The 13,650-nt window shown below is 44.6% G+C and overlaps 1 pseudogene; it reads left to right on the top strand.

Annotated features, from left to right (window-relative positions):
- Positions 1 to 12,439: 12,439 nt before the first annotated feature.
- LOC142358349 (5.8S ribosomal RNA) lies at positions 12,440 to 12,591 on the top strand (annotated as a pseudogene).
- Positions 12,592 to 13,650: the final 1,059 nt, after the last annotated feature.

A 13,650-nucleotide genomic window follows, 5' to 3' on the forward strand; every position in this document is an offset into this window, starting at 1 on the left:
AGCTAGCTAGCTTGAGCTTGAGCTAGCTAGCTAGCTTGAGCTTGGGCTTGAGCTAGCTAGCTTGAGCTTGAGCTTGAGCTAGCTAGCTTGAGCTTGAGCTTGAGCTAGCTAGCTTGAGCTTGAGCTTGAGCTAGCTAGCTTGAGCTTGAGCTTGAGCTAGCTAGCTAGCTAGCTTGAGCTTGAGCTAGCTAGCTTGAGCTTGAGCTAGCTAGCTAGCTTGAGCTTGAGCTTGAGCTAGCTGGCTTGAGCTTGAGCTAGCTAGCTTGAGCTTGAGCTAGCTAGCTTGAGCTTGAGCTAGCTAGCTAGCTTGAACTTGAGCTAGCTAGCTAGCTTGAGCTTGAGCTTGAGCTTGAGCTAGCTAGCTAGCTTGAGCTTGAGCTTGAGCTAGCTGGCTTGAGCTTGAGCTAGCTAGCTTGAGCTTGAGCTAGCTAGCTTGAGCTTGAGCTAGCTAGCTAGCTTGAACTTGAGCTAGCTAGCTAGCTTGAGCTTGAGCTAGCTAGCTAGCTTGAGCTTGAGCTAGCTAGCTAGCTTGAGCTTGAGCTTGAGCTAGCTAGCTTGAGCTTGAGCTTGAGCTAGCTAGCTAGCTTGAGCTTGAGCTAGCTAGCTTGAGCTTGAGCTAGATAGCTTGAGCTTGAGCTAGCTAGCTAGCTTGAGCTTGAGCTAGCTAGCTAGCTTGAACTTGAGCTAGCTAGCTAGCTTGAGCTTGAGCTAGCTAGCTAGCTTGAGCTAGCTAGCTAGCTTGAGCTTGAGCTTGAGCTAGCTAGCTTGAGCTTGAGCTAGCTAGCTAGCTTGAGCTTGAGCTAGCTAGCTAGCTTGAGCTTGAGCTAGCTAGCTAGCTTGAGCTTGAGCTTGAGCTAGCTAGCTTGAGCTTGAGCTTGAGCTAGCTAGCTAGCTTGAGCTTGAGCTAGCTAGCTTGAGCTTGAGCTAGCTAGCTTGAGCTTGAGCTAGCTAGCAAGCTTGTGCTTGAGCTAGCTAGCTAGCTTGAGCTTGAGCTTGAGCTAGCTAGCTTGAGCTTGAGCTAGCTAGCTTGAGCTTGAGCTAGCTAGCTTGAGCTTGAGCTAGCTAGCAAGCTTGTGCTTGAGCTAGCTAGCTAGCTTGAGCTTGAGCTTGAGCTAGCTGGCTTGAGCTTGAGCTAGCTAGCTTGAGCTTGAGCTAGCTAGCTTGAGCTTGAGCTAGCTAGCTAGCTTGAACTTGAGCTAGCTAGCTAGCTTGAGCTTGAGCTAGCTAGCTAGCTTGAGCTTGAGCTAGCTAGCTAGCTTGAGCTTGAGCTTGAGCTAGCTAGCTTGAGCTTGAGCTTGAGCTAGCTAGCTAGCTTGAGCTTGAGCTAGCTAGCTTGAGCTTGAGCTAGCTAGCTTGAGCTTGAGCTAGCTAGCTAGCTTGAGCTTGAGCTAGCTAGCTAGCTTGAACTTGGCTAGCTAGCTAGCTTGAGTTTGAGCTAGCTAGCTTGAGCTTGAGCTAGCTAGCTTGAGCTTGAGCTAGCTAGCTAGCTTGAACTTGAGCTAGCTAGCTAGCTTGAGCTTGAGCTAGCTAGCTAGCTTGAGCTTGAGCTAGCTAGCTAGCTTGAGCTTGAGCTTGAGCTAGCTAGCTTGAGCTTGAGCTTGAGCTAGCTAGCTAGCTTGAGCTTGAGCTAGCTAGCTTGAGCTTGAGCTAGCTAGCTTGAGCTTGAGCTAGCTAGCTAGCTAGCTTGAGCTTGAGCTAGCTAGCTAGCTTGAACTTGAGCTAGCTAGCTAGCTTGAGCTTGAGCTAGCTAGCTAGCTTGAGCTAGCTAGCTAGCTTGAGCTTGAGCTTGAGCTTGAGCTAGCTAGCTTGAGCTTGAGCTAGCTAGCTAGCTTGAGCTTGAGCTAGCTAGCTAGCTTGAGCTTGAGCTAGCTAGCTAGCTTGAGCTTGAGCTTGAGCTAGCTAGCTTGAGCTTGAGCTTGAGCTAGCTAGCTAGCTTGAGCTTGAGCTAGCTAGCTAGCTTGAGCTTGAGCTTGAGCTAGCTAGCTTGAGCTTGAGCTTGAGCTAGCTAGCTAGCTTGAGCTTGAGCTAGCTAGCTTGAGCTTGAGCTAGCTAGCTTGAGCTTGAGCTAGCTAGCTTGAGCTTGAGCTAGCTAGCTAGCTTGAGCTTGAGCTAGCTAGCTTGAGCTTGAGCTAGCTAGCTTGAGCTTGAGCTAGCTAGCTTGAGCTTGAGCTAGCTAGCTAGCTTGAGCTTGAGCTAGCTAGCTAGCTTGAGCTTGAGCTTGAGCTAGCTAGCTAGCTTGAGCTTGAGCTAGCTAGCTAGCTTGAGCTTGAGCTAGCTAGCTAGCTTGAGCTTGAGCTTGAGCTAGCTAGCTAGCTTGAGCTTGAGCTAGCTAGCTTGAGCTTGAGGCTAGCTAGCTTGAGCTGAGCTAGCTAGCTTGAGCTTGAGCTTGAGCTAGCTAGCTAGCTTGAGCTTGAGCTAGCTAGCTAGCTTGAGCTTGAGCTAGCTAGCTAGCTTGAGCTTGAGCTAGCTAGCTAGCTTGAGCTTGAGCTAGCTAGCTTGAGCTTGAGCTAGCTAGCTAGCTTGAGCTTGAGCTAGCTAGCTAGCTTGAGCTTGAGCTAGCTAGCTAGCTTGAGCTTGAGCTTGAGCTAGCTAGCTTGAGCTTGAGCTTGAGCTAGCTAGCTAGCTTGAGCTTGAGCTAGCTAGCTTGAGCTTGAGCTAGCTAGCTTGAGCTGAGCTAGCTAGCTAGCTTGAGCTTGAGCTAGCTAGCTAGCTTGAGCTTGAGCTAGCTGGCTTGAGCTTGAGCTAGATAGCTTGAGCTTGAGCTAGCTAGCTAGCTTGAGCTAGCTAGCTAGAGCTCGACCTATGAAAAGCTGCGCAAACACTTATTCTATAATAATTGCGAAAATTAAAAATTTCACAAGTGAAAAGCTGCATAAACAGTAATTCTATGTGTGGGGCATTATTAGGGGGAGGTGTCTTGTCAAAATATGGCTGGACTAAAGACCTCAACCCAGATAGGGTGGAAGGCCCTATGATCGGTCTGTTACTAATCGGTGACCGATAAAGACCTGACCAAGGCCTGTAGTAAGCTTGGTTAGGCATTACAGGAGATAACACTAAGACCGAGGGGTCTTAGAGAGCCCTCTAGCGGGGCGAATAGAGCTAGATCGAGCCTTGGGAAAGCTAGATCGAGCAGGACTGAAGCTAAAGGATAGACCGAGAGGTCTGTCTGGTCCTCCTAGAGAGGCCAAGAGAAAGTACGAGAAGCCAACTAAAGCTTGATCGGGCCTTCAGCAAGCACGACCGAGCTGTACCGGAGCTAACACTAAGACCGAGGGGTCTTAGAGAGCCCTCTAGCGGGGCGAATAGAGCTAGATCGAGCCTTGGGAAAGCTAGATCGAGCAGGACTGAAGCTAAACGATAGACCGAGAGGTCTGTCTGGTCCTCCTAGAGAGGCCAAGAGAAAAAACGAGAAGCTAACTAAAGCTTGATCGGGCCTTCAGCAAGCACGACCGAGCTGTACCGGAGCTAACACTAAGACCGAGGGGTCTTTAGAGAGCCCTCTAGCAGGGCGAATAGAGCTAGATCGAGCCTTGGGAAAGCTAGATCAAGCAGGACTGAAGCTAAACGATAGACCGAGAGGTCTGTCTGGTCCTCCTATAGAGGCCAAGAGAAAGTACGAGAATCTAACTAAAGCTTGATCGGGCCTTCAGCAAGCACGACCGAGCTGTACCGGAGCTAACACTAAGACCGAGGGGTCTTAGAGAGCCCTCTAGCAGGGCGAATAGAGCTAGATCGAGCCTTGGGAAAGCTAGATCGAGCAGGACTGAAGCTAAACGATAGACCGAGAGGTCTGTCTGGTCCTCCTAGAGAGGCCAAGAGGAAGTACGAGAAGCTAACTAAAGCTTGATCGCGCCTTCAGCAAGCACGATTGAGCAAGACCGGAGCTAACACTAAGACCGAAGTGTCTTAGAGAGCCCTCTAGTGGGGCGAATAGAGCTAGATCGAGCCTTGGGAAAGCTAGATCGAGTAAGATTGAAGCTGAAAGAGTGTCAGAGGAGCAAATGAACCTCCAAAAAGTGAAAATCAAATTTTAGAAAAAAACACAAGTTAAATACTGCATGGACAGTAATTCTATGTGTGGGGCATTATTAGGGAGAGGTGTCTTGTCAAAATATGGCTGGACTAAAGACCTCAACCCGGATAGGGTGGAAGGCCCTATGATTGGTCTGTTACTAATCGGTGACCGATAAAGACCTGACCAAGGCCTGTAGTAAGCTTGGTTAGGCATTACAGAAGATAACACTAAGACCGAGGGGTCTTAGAGAGCCCTCTAGCGGGGCGAATAGAGCTTGATCAAGCCTTGGGCAAGCTAGATCGAGCAGGACTGAAGCTAAACGATAGACCGAGAGGTCTGTCTGGTCCTCCTAGAGAGGCCAAGAGAAAGTACGAGAATCTAACTAAAGCTGGGTCGGGCCTTCAGCAAGCACGACCGAGCAGTACCGGAGCTAACACTAAGACCGAGGGGTCTTAGAGAGCCCTCTAGTGGGGCGAATAGAGCTAGATCGAGCCTTGGGAAAGCTAGATCGAGCAGGACTGAAGCTAAACGATAAACCGAAAGGTCTGACGGGTCCTCATAAGAGGCATGGAGAAAGATCTGATACTAAAGTACCTCTCGGAAGTAATAAAATATGCCTGATGAAGCCGGGTATGATGTTTGTTGTTTGATGGCATTCATCGATTAGGTCTGGTGGATTCCCCATTACTCCGAGTGGTACTAGTAGAGGCTCCTACAGGGGTGAGCAAAGCGAGATCAAGCCTTAGGCAAGCTAGATCGAGCAGAACTGAAGCTGAAAAGCAAAATAAATGACAGGTCTGTCCAAATCAATAAACTTGAAATCCAGTGTGGTCACCACGGGTCACGAGGTGAATTCCTAGCGATTGTCTGCTGAACGTATAGGAAGGCCCGAAACGAACGATAATTTCATTGCACAGTGGAGATACTATACGTTCAGGAGTAGCATACATCGGGTTTGATCTATGATCATGTCTGGTCTCCGAGGATCCACCGGGTTACCAACTGGCACCGCTGTACTGGGTGTAAAACTGGGCCACCTGAAGTCCCGGGTGTAAAACTAGGTGCCTCTGTGCCAAAGTAGCGGCTTGCGTAGTGCATTATGCCTCCGGCTTGCGAAATGGTTATAAGCAATAACAACAGGACGCCGCGGGGTGTTCACTTAAAGGAGTAACGTTCTCTCAAGGGAGGGGATCTAAAAATCTTGATAAAACATTTATTCTATGCAAAATTTGTGCGCAAATTTTGCAAAGTAAAAAGCTGCACTGTAGCAAATTCTATGTGTGTAGCATTATTAGGGAAGTGTTGTTTGATGGCACCTCTCTACTTGATGCACCAAAGAACTACCTTGATGGCTCATGACCGCTGGTAATCTGTCGTCGCTAGTAGTTCGGAACTGAGAACAAATATGTTCGCAAATTACAACAATTATACAGCATATTGCTGAATAAAGCAGAACCGAATAATACTCAGTGACTTTACACCAAGACTGACTAATGTCTGGATTGTATCGTCCTACTCGAGTAAGGCGAAGAAAAGCTAGAAAGATACGCTTTTCACAAAGCAGGCTTAATGCATGCAAACCAAGGAGGAAGGAGTGATGCCCCTCCTTATAATAAGCAGAACCAAATAAAGAACAGACAGCATCATCTGTACAGTGACCAAGAAGAGGTGAAACTTCTGTATGTGAAAAGGCAATTTGAGCGAGATTTATTAGCAGACTAGTATTATGTTGTTTCTAGTAGGCGAAAGCCGAAACATCAACATGTGAAAATCTGATATTAAATCCTCAATCATTTTCCCTAGTATTATACAGCTATGAGTAACCTTAATTGGACACGGCAATTATTGCTGACCGGTGAAACTTTCGCATGGGAAAGACACACACACTTCTTGACAAAGCAATAAGTATTATGCTGTTTCTAGTACGCGAAAGCAGAAACATCAGCATGTGAAAGTTGTGAAGTTGAAGAATTTTTGTGTTGAGTACGATGTTGTTACTAGTAACCATGTCGACAGCTGAGAACTGTTCTCTAACCAATAGAAGGTGAAACTTCTGTATGTGAAAGGCAATTTGAGCGAGATTTCTTAGCAGACTAGTATTATGTTGTTTCTAGTAGGCGAAAGCCGAAACATCAACATGTGAAAATCTGATATTAAATCCTCAATCATTTTCCCTAGTATTATACAGCTACTAGTAGCCGTAATTGGTCAGGGAAACATTGTTGACCGGTGAAACTTCACATGGGAAAGACACACAAATTACTTGACAAAACAATAAGTATTATGCTGTTTCTAGTATGCGAAAGCAGAAACATCAGCATGTGAAAGTTGTGAAGTTGAAAAGTTTTTGTGTTGAGTACGGTGTTGTTACTAGTAACCATGTCGACAGCTGGAAAGCTGTTCTCTAACCAATAAAAGGTAAAACTTCTGTATCTGAAGAGGCGGCGTGATTGAGATTTTTAACAGACTAGTATTATGTTGTTTCTAGTAGGCGAGAGCCGAAACATCGACATGTGAACATCTGGTTTTTAAATCATGAGTCAATTCTCCCTAGTATGATACAGTTGTTAGCCGGTATTGGTAACAGTAGAACAGAGATTTGGAGGGCAAAACCTGCTCATGGGAAATGCTCACAGAGCGCTATCTACCAGTACACATAGTATTATGCTGTTTCTAGTACGCGCGAGCCGAAACATCAGCATGTGAAATGTGTAATCGTGGGTAACTCTAAGTGTGTAGAGTACTGTGTAGTAACTAGTAGCCATGCCAAAGCATGCATTGAAACTCTTCGTGATTTAAAAAGCTCAAAGCAAGATTGACGAGGCCGCAAGGCTATGTCTTTCTAAATTCGAACAAATCGAAAGATTGTTCAAAGTACAATTAAACTGATTGATCCTGTCAGTTGCCATATGCTTGTCTGAAAGACTAAGCCATGCATGTGCAAGCGAAGCTTGAAAAAGTGGAACCGCGAATGGCTCATTAAATCAGTTACTATCTATTAGTTGATTTGCAAGCTAAATGAATAACTGCGGTAACCCTGCAGCTAATGCATGCTGATTGTCCGACACTGTCGGAGACTTTTACAAGACTACACCGGGTGATTTGCTAAGTACAGACACATCCCGTGATGAGTCCTAGTAACTGAAAGATCCCAGATAGCTTCGGCTTGGGGACGGAACTTCCGAATTTCTGACCTATCAACCTATGATGGTAGTGTAACGGACTACCATGGTTGTGACGGGTAACGGGGAATCAGGGTTCGATTCCGGAGAGGGAGCCTTAGAAACGGCTACCACATCCAAGGAAGGCAGCAGGCACGCAAATTACCCACTCTCCGCACGAGGAGGTAGTGACTAGAAATAATGATATGAACCTTTATGGTTTGTAATCAGAATGGAATGGACTTAAAAGCTCCATTGATGAACGAGTAGAGGGCAAGTCTGGTGCCAGCAGCCGCGGTAATACCAGCCTCTACAAGCGTATGCAATAGTTGCTGCGTTTAAAAAGCTCATAGTTGGATCTGTTTGAGTAGAACGGCAACATGGTCTTCAGTTAAATCTGTTGACTCGTTCCGCTCATCCTTCGCATCGAAGAAATAGTTTGCACTTAAATGTGACGAACTGTGGAAACGGTGTTTTCACCCTGAGAAAATTAGAGTGTTCAAAGCATCCTTTGGGATCGAATAATAAAGCATGGAATAATGGAGAATGACCCGCTACTCGATTGATGCCGGTTGGCTGAGTGCGGTAATGATTGAAAGGAACAGACGGGGGCATTTGTATTGCTACGTTAGAGGTGAAATTCTTGGATCGTGGCAAGACAAACTACTGCGAAAGCATTTGCCAAGAATGTTTTCATTAATCAAGAACGAAAGTCAGAGTATTGAAGAGGATTAGATACCCTCGTAATTCTGACCATAAACTATACCAACCTACAATTTGTCAAAGTCGATCTTGACTTGGCAAGAGATTAACCGGGAAACCAAAGTTTATTGGTTCCGGGGGAAGTATGGTTGCAAAATCGAAACTTAAAGGAATTGACGGAAGGGCACCACCAGGAGTGGAGCCTGCGGCTTAATTTGACTCAACACGGGAAAACTCACCCGGTCCAGACATCTTAAGGATTGACAGATTGAATATCTTTCATGATTATATGGGCGGTGGTGCATGGCCGTTCTTAGTTAGTGGAGTGATCTGTCTGGTTAATTCCGATAACGAACGAGATCTTCTCCATCTAAATAATGAAATTCACTATATGTGAATTCAAACACTTCTTAGAGGAACTATGCGGAATTAAATACCGCAGATGAAGTGAGGCTATAACAGGTCTGTGATGCCCTTAGATGTTCTGGACTGCACGCGCGCTACACTGTGTACTTTTAGATTGAGTACTCAGCCCTTGGTCCGAAATGGACTGGGCAATCAGAGAAAAGTACAGCGCTTCAAGGGGATCGTCTGTTGTAACTTGCAGACGTGAACCAGGAATTCCTGGTACTTATGAGTCAACAACTCATAGGGATTACGTCCCTGCCCTTTGTACACACCGCCCGTCGCTACTACTGATTGGATAGTTAAGCAAGAATTGCAAATTCCTACTGTTGGGACTTCGGTCTCCGGCAACGGGATGAAGCGGATCGAGCTTAATTGTCTAGAGGAAGTAAAAGTCGTAACAAGGTTTCCGTAGGGGAACCTGCGGAAGGATCAGTGATTGATTCCTTCGGGCATGGCTGCTGGTAGAGGCCATGTCTGTAGTGCGCATGACGCTCTGTCGCTAGAGATTGCTTGGCAACCAATCTCGAATTATGTATCGAGCTCAAAAACTACTTGTGTGGATACATAGTTCAGCAGTCATGGCAAGGGACTGCTTAAAGGGAGACTAGTTAGCAAAAGCAGCCTAGCAGAACTGCAGCTATCTAGATCTCAGAAGCTGGGTTATAGAAGCCCAGCTATAGACTTGTGAATGAGAAAGGCCTAAAAAGGTCCACAAGTCGCGTGGTTAGAACCGACACGCAAAAATCCCAGCGAGTGACAGAGCGTTGCGCTGTTCAGTGGGAAAGAGTTGAGCTACTCGGGGCGCCCACTGAACTTGCTCCGAGCCAAAGGCTCGAAAAAACACAGCTTAGCCTCAGATCCTTTACATAGAAGGCTAGCTAAAATAAACTTACCTTGGACGAGGGTAAAGTTTAGTCAGTTCTTAGGGGAGAGTAATCCACAGCTTCTCGCCCTCTGAACATTCTCCCAGATATGTAGGTCTGGGAGAGTCTCCTCCTGTTCTTCGGAATCTGGAGGTAGACAAAGACAGTACGATACGATCTTGCATCGGGATGACTAACCGATAATGATCATAATCTGACAATTTTTCCGGCTTGAGGCACCGGAGTCAGATTAAAGACACATACTGAACTAAAGGCGTATGTGCAAAGCTTGTCGGAGTGTAGAGAGTCAAGCTGAGTTGACTCGTCACGTGGTGATGACAACAGCCATGTGCAAAACACTCACAACTTTATCGTCTATGTGGAAAAGGTTGCTAACAGCGCTCTCTATGAGAGGCCCTCGCATATAACTATACGAGGAAAAGGCGATAGAGTTGTTTGAATGTGGGGCAGGTTCATCGACAAGCTAAGTTGATCACATTCTTGTTGTGGCATCCTACTAGAATTGGTCACGGTCTGCACCAACTCTCCCCAAGTTGGCCAGACTTAAAACTAGAAATAAGGTTTGCAGCTATGTGAACCTAGAAACTGTAAAGGAGTTGAAAGAACTTAAAGGAATTGAAAGAGGCCTTGAGGTATATCCTCTTGGTAAAGACCCACAAAAGCTCACAAAAGTGGCTTCGAAGGGCAAAACTGGTTCATCCAAAACAATTGGAGAGCTTAAAGCAGAACCAATTCGAATGAAACACTATTGGTGAAACTTCATCATGAGAACGTCACAAGCTGATCACGCTCTATGATATGACTAGTATTATGTTGCTTCTAGTAGGCTAAGCGCAAGCCGAAACATCAACATGTGAAAGTCGTAGAATTTTGCAATCAAACTGTGGCTAGTACTGTGATGTTACTAGTAACCTGGTGTTCCGTCATATGGCCAAGAGAGCATTTGAAGGCGAAACTTCTGCATGGGAAAGCTGCATCATGATCAAAATTTTATATCGAGTATTATGTTGACGTTAGTAGGCCTTGGCCGAAAACGCAGCATGTGAAAGGTATAGATAAAAGTTATTGTTGCAGTCAGTACTGTGTAGTTACTAGTAGCTGGATTTAAGCTCAAAATGAGACACTGTTGGTGAAACTTCATCATGAGAATGTCACAAGCTGATCAAGCTCTATGATATGACTAGTATTATGTTGCTTCTAGTAGGCTAAGCGCAAGCCGAAACATCAACATGTGAAAGTCGTAGAATTTTGCGATCAAATTGTGGCTAGTACTGTGATGTTACTAGTAACCTTGTGTTACGTCATATGGCCAAGAGAGCATTTGAAGGCGAAACTTCTGCATGGGGAAGCTGCATCATGAACAAAAGTTTATATCGAGTATTATGTTGACATTAGTAGGCCCTGGCCGAAAGCGCAGCATGTGAAAGGTATAGATAAAAGTTATCGTTGCAGTCAGTACTGTGTAGTTACTAGTAGCTGGATTTAAGCTCGAAATGAGACACTGTTGGTGAAACTTCATCATGAGAACGTCACAAGCTGATCACGCTCCATGATATGACTAGTATTATGTTGCTTCTAGTAGGCTAAGCGCAAGCCGAAACATCAACATGTGAAAGTCGTAGAATTTTGCGATCAAATTGTGGCTAGTACTGTGATGTTACTAGTAACCTTGTGTTACCTCATATGGCCAAGAGAGCATTTGAAGGCGAAACTTCTGCATGGGGAAGCTGCATCATGAACAAAAGTTTATATCGAGTATTATGTTGACGTTAGTAGGCCCTGGCCGAAAGCGCAGCATGTGAAAGGTATAGATAAAAGTTAGCGTTGCAGTCAGTACTGTGTAGTTACTAGTAGCTGGATTTAAGCTCGAAATGAGACACTGTTGGTGAAACTTCATCATGAGAACGTCACAAGCTGATCACGCTCTATGATATGACTAGTATTATGTTGCTTCTAGTAGGCTAAGCGCAAGCCGAAACATCAACATGTGAAAGTCGTAGAATTTTGCAATCAAACTGTGGCTAGTACTGTGATGTTACTAGTAACCTTTTCTTACGTCATATGGCCAAGAGAGCATTTGAAGGCGAAACTTCTGCATGGGGAAGCTGCATCATGAACAAAAGTTTATATCGAGTATTATGTTGACGTTAGTAGGCCCTGGCCGAAAGCGCAGCATGTGAAAGGTATAGATAAAAGTTATCGTTGCAGTCAGTACTGTGTAGTTACTAGTAGCTGGATTTAAGCTCGAAGTGAGACACTGTTGGTGAAACTTCATCATGAGAACGTCACAAGCTGATCACGCTCTATGATATGACTAGTATTATGTTGCTTATAGTAGGCTAAGCGCAAGCCGAAACATCAACATGTGAAAGTCGTAGAATTTTGCGATCAAATTGTGGCTAGTACTGTGATGTTACTAGTAACCTTGTGTTACGTCATATGGCCAAGAGAGCATTTGAAGGCGAAACTTCTGCATGGGGAAGCTGCATCATGAACAAAAGTTTATATCGAGTATTATGTTGACGTTAGTAGGCCCTGGCCGAAAGCGCAGCATGTGAAAGGTATAGATAAAAGTTAGCGTTGCAGTCAGTACTGTGTAGTTACTAGTAGCTGGATTTAAGCTCGAAATGAGACACTGTTGGTGAAACTTCATCATGAGAACGTCACAAGCTGATCACGCTCTATGATATGACTAGTATTATGTTGCTTCTAGTAGGCTAAGCGCAAGCCGAAACATCAACATGTGAAAGTCGTAGAATTTTGCAATCAAACTGTGGCTAGTACTGTGATGTTACTAGTAACCTTTTCTTACGTCATATGGCCAAGAGAGCATTTGAAGGCGAAACTTCTGCATGGGGAAGCTGCATCATGAACAAAAGTTTATATCGAGTATTATGTTGACGTTAGTAGGCCCTGGCCGAAAGCGCAGCATGTGAAAGGTATAGATAAAAGTTATCGTTGCAGTCAGTACTGTGTAGTTACTAGTAGCTGGATTTAAGCTCGAAGTGAGACACTGTTGGTGAAACTTCATCATGAGAACGTCACAAGCTGATCACGCTCTATGATATGACTAGTATTATGTTGCTTATAGTAGGCTAAGCGCAAGCCGAAACATCAACATGTGAAAGTCGTAGAATTTTGCGATCAAACTGTGGCTAGTACTTTGATGATGCTTGTAGCCAACCGAATTGGTTGAAAAGCCCAATAAGTAAGCTAACTTGGGAGAGCTTGTTGGAAACCAAATGCTACTAGATTGGTCCAAATACATCCTTCAACAGGGGATCACTTGGCTCGCTTTACGAAGAGGAGCACAGCTATATGTGTTAATTCGGTATGAATCGCAAGATTTGTTTACCGACCTCTCTAACGCAAAAGGCGGTCTCGGCTTCGGCTGTTGACTGCGTCCGATTCAGGGTTATATAACTCTCGATTGAACACATTGATGTTCTATTGTTGGTGCTTCCAATAAAATTGGAACACTTAAAGCAGAACCGATTCAAATAATAGCATTCTGATCAATGATTGCATTCCTTGATCAAGAACTGCTGGAGTCATTGTGATGGCGAATTTTCTTCATAAGAAAATTGCAAAGAGACGGAACTTAATGAGACTAGTATTATGTTGTTTCTAGTAAGCGGAAGCTGAAACAGCAACATGTGAAAATCAAGTTTTGTTCAATGATCTCGAGGCGATAAGTACTATGAAGCAACTAGTAGCCTAAGCATGACTCAGATTTGAGACAGTCAAAAAGACTGGCGAAACTTCTTCACATGAAAGTTACATAGAGAACTACAAATGTATACAGCGAGTATTATGTTGTTTCTAGTAGGCGAAAGCTGAAACATCAACATGTGAAAGTTGTCTGCAAACTGTAGAACGATATGTGATTAGTACTGTGCTGTTACTAGTAGCCAGTCTGACTGTAGAAGCCAAGACAAAGGGAAACTAATGCATCTGAAAAGGACAAGTTATGGAAAGGTATGCACGATAAGTATTATGTTGTTTCTAGTAAGCGGCAGCTGAAACATCAACATGTGAACGTCGTTGTGTACAGTAACCTAGAACTATATAGTCCTTAGTAACGTGCATTTACTAGTACCTGTAATTGGTATTCAGACTCAGGCAGTTTGGAATAGTTTGGCAAAGATGCACCAGAGAAAACTGGGATTTGATACAGAAATTGTTGAATACAAGTATTATGCTGCTTCTAGTAGGTTGAATCCGAAACATCAGCATGTGAAAATTGAAAACATTTCTGGTTCGAATTGTCACAAGTATTTGGTGATCTGAGTAGCCAAACTCACTACAACGCCAATTGAAGGCAAAAATTCTCAACGGGAAAAGCTATTCTCATTGAATGAGCTAACAAGACGAGTATTATGTTGCTTCTAGTAGGCGAAAGCCAAAACATCAACATGTGAAAGTCTTGCTGAACAAATTTAATGTTGTTGAGCTCAGTACCGTGTGAATTAGTAGC

The sequence above is a fragment of the Convolutriloba macropyga genome, unplaced genomic scaffold, assembly GCF_964194025.1.
Source record: "Convolutriloba macropyga unplaced genomic scaffold, txConMacr16.3 SCAFFOLD_3149, whole genome shotgun sequence".
Classification (NCBI taxonomy): Eukaryota; Metazoa; Xenacoelomorpha; order Acoela; family Convolutidae; genus Convolutriloba; species Convolutriloba macropyga.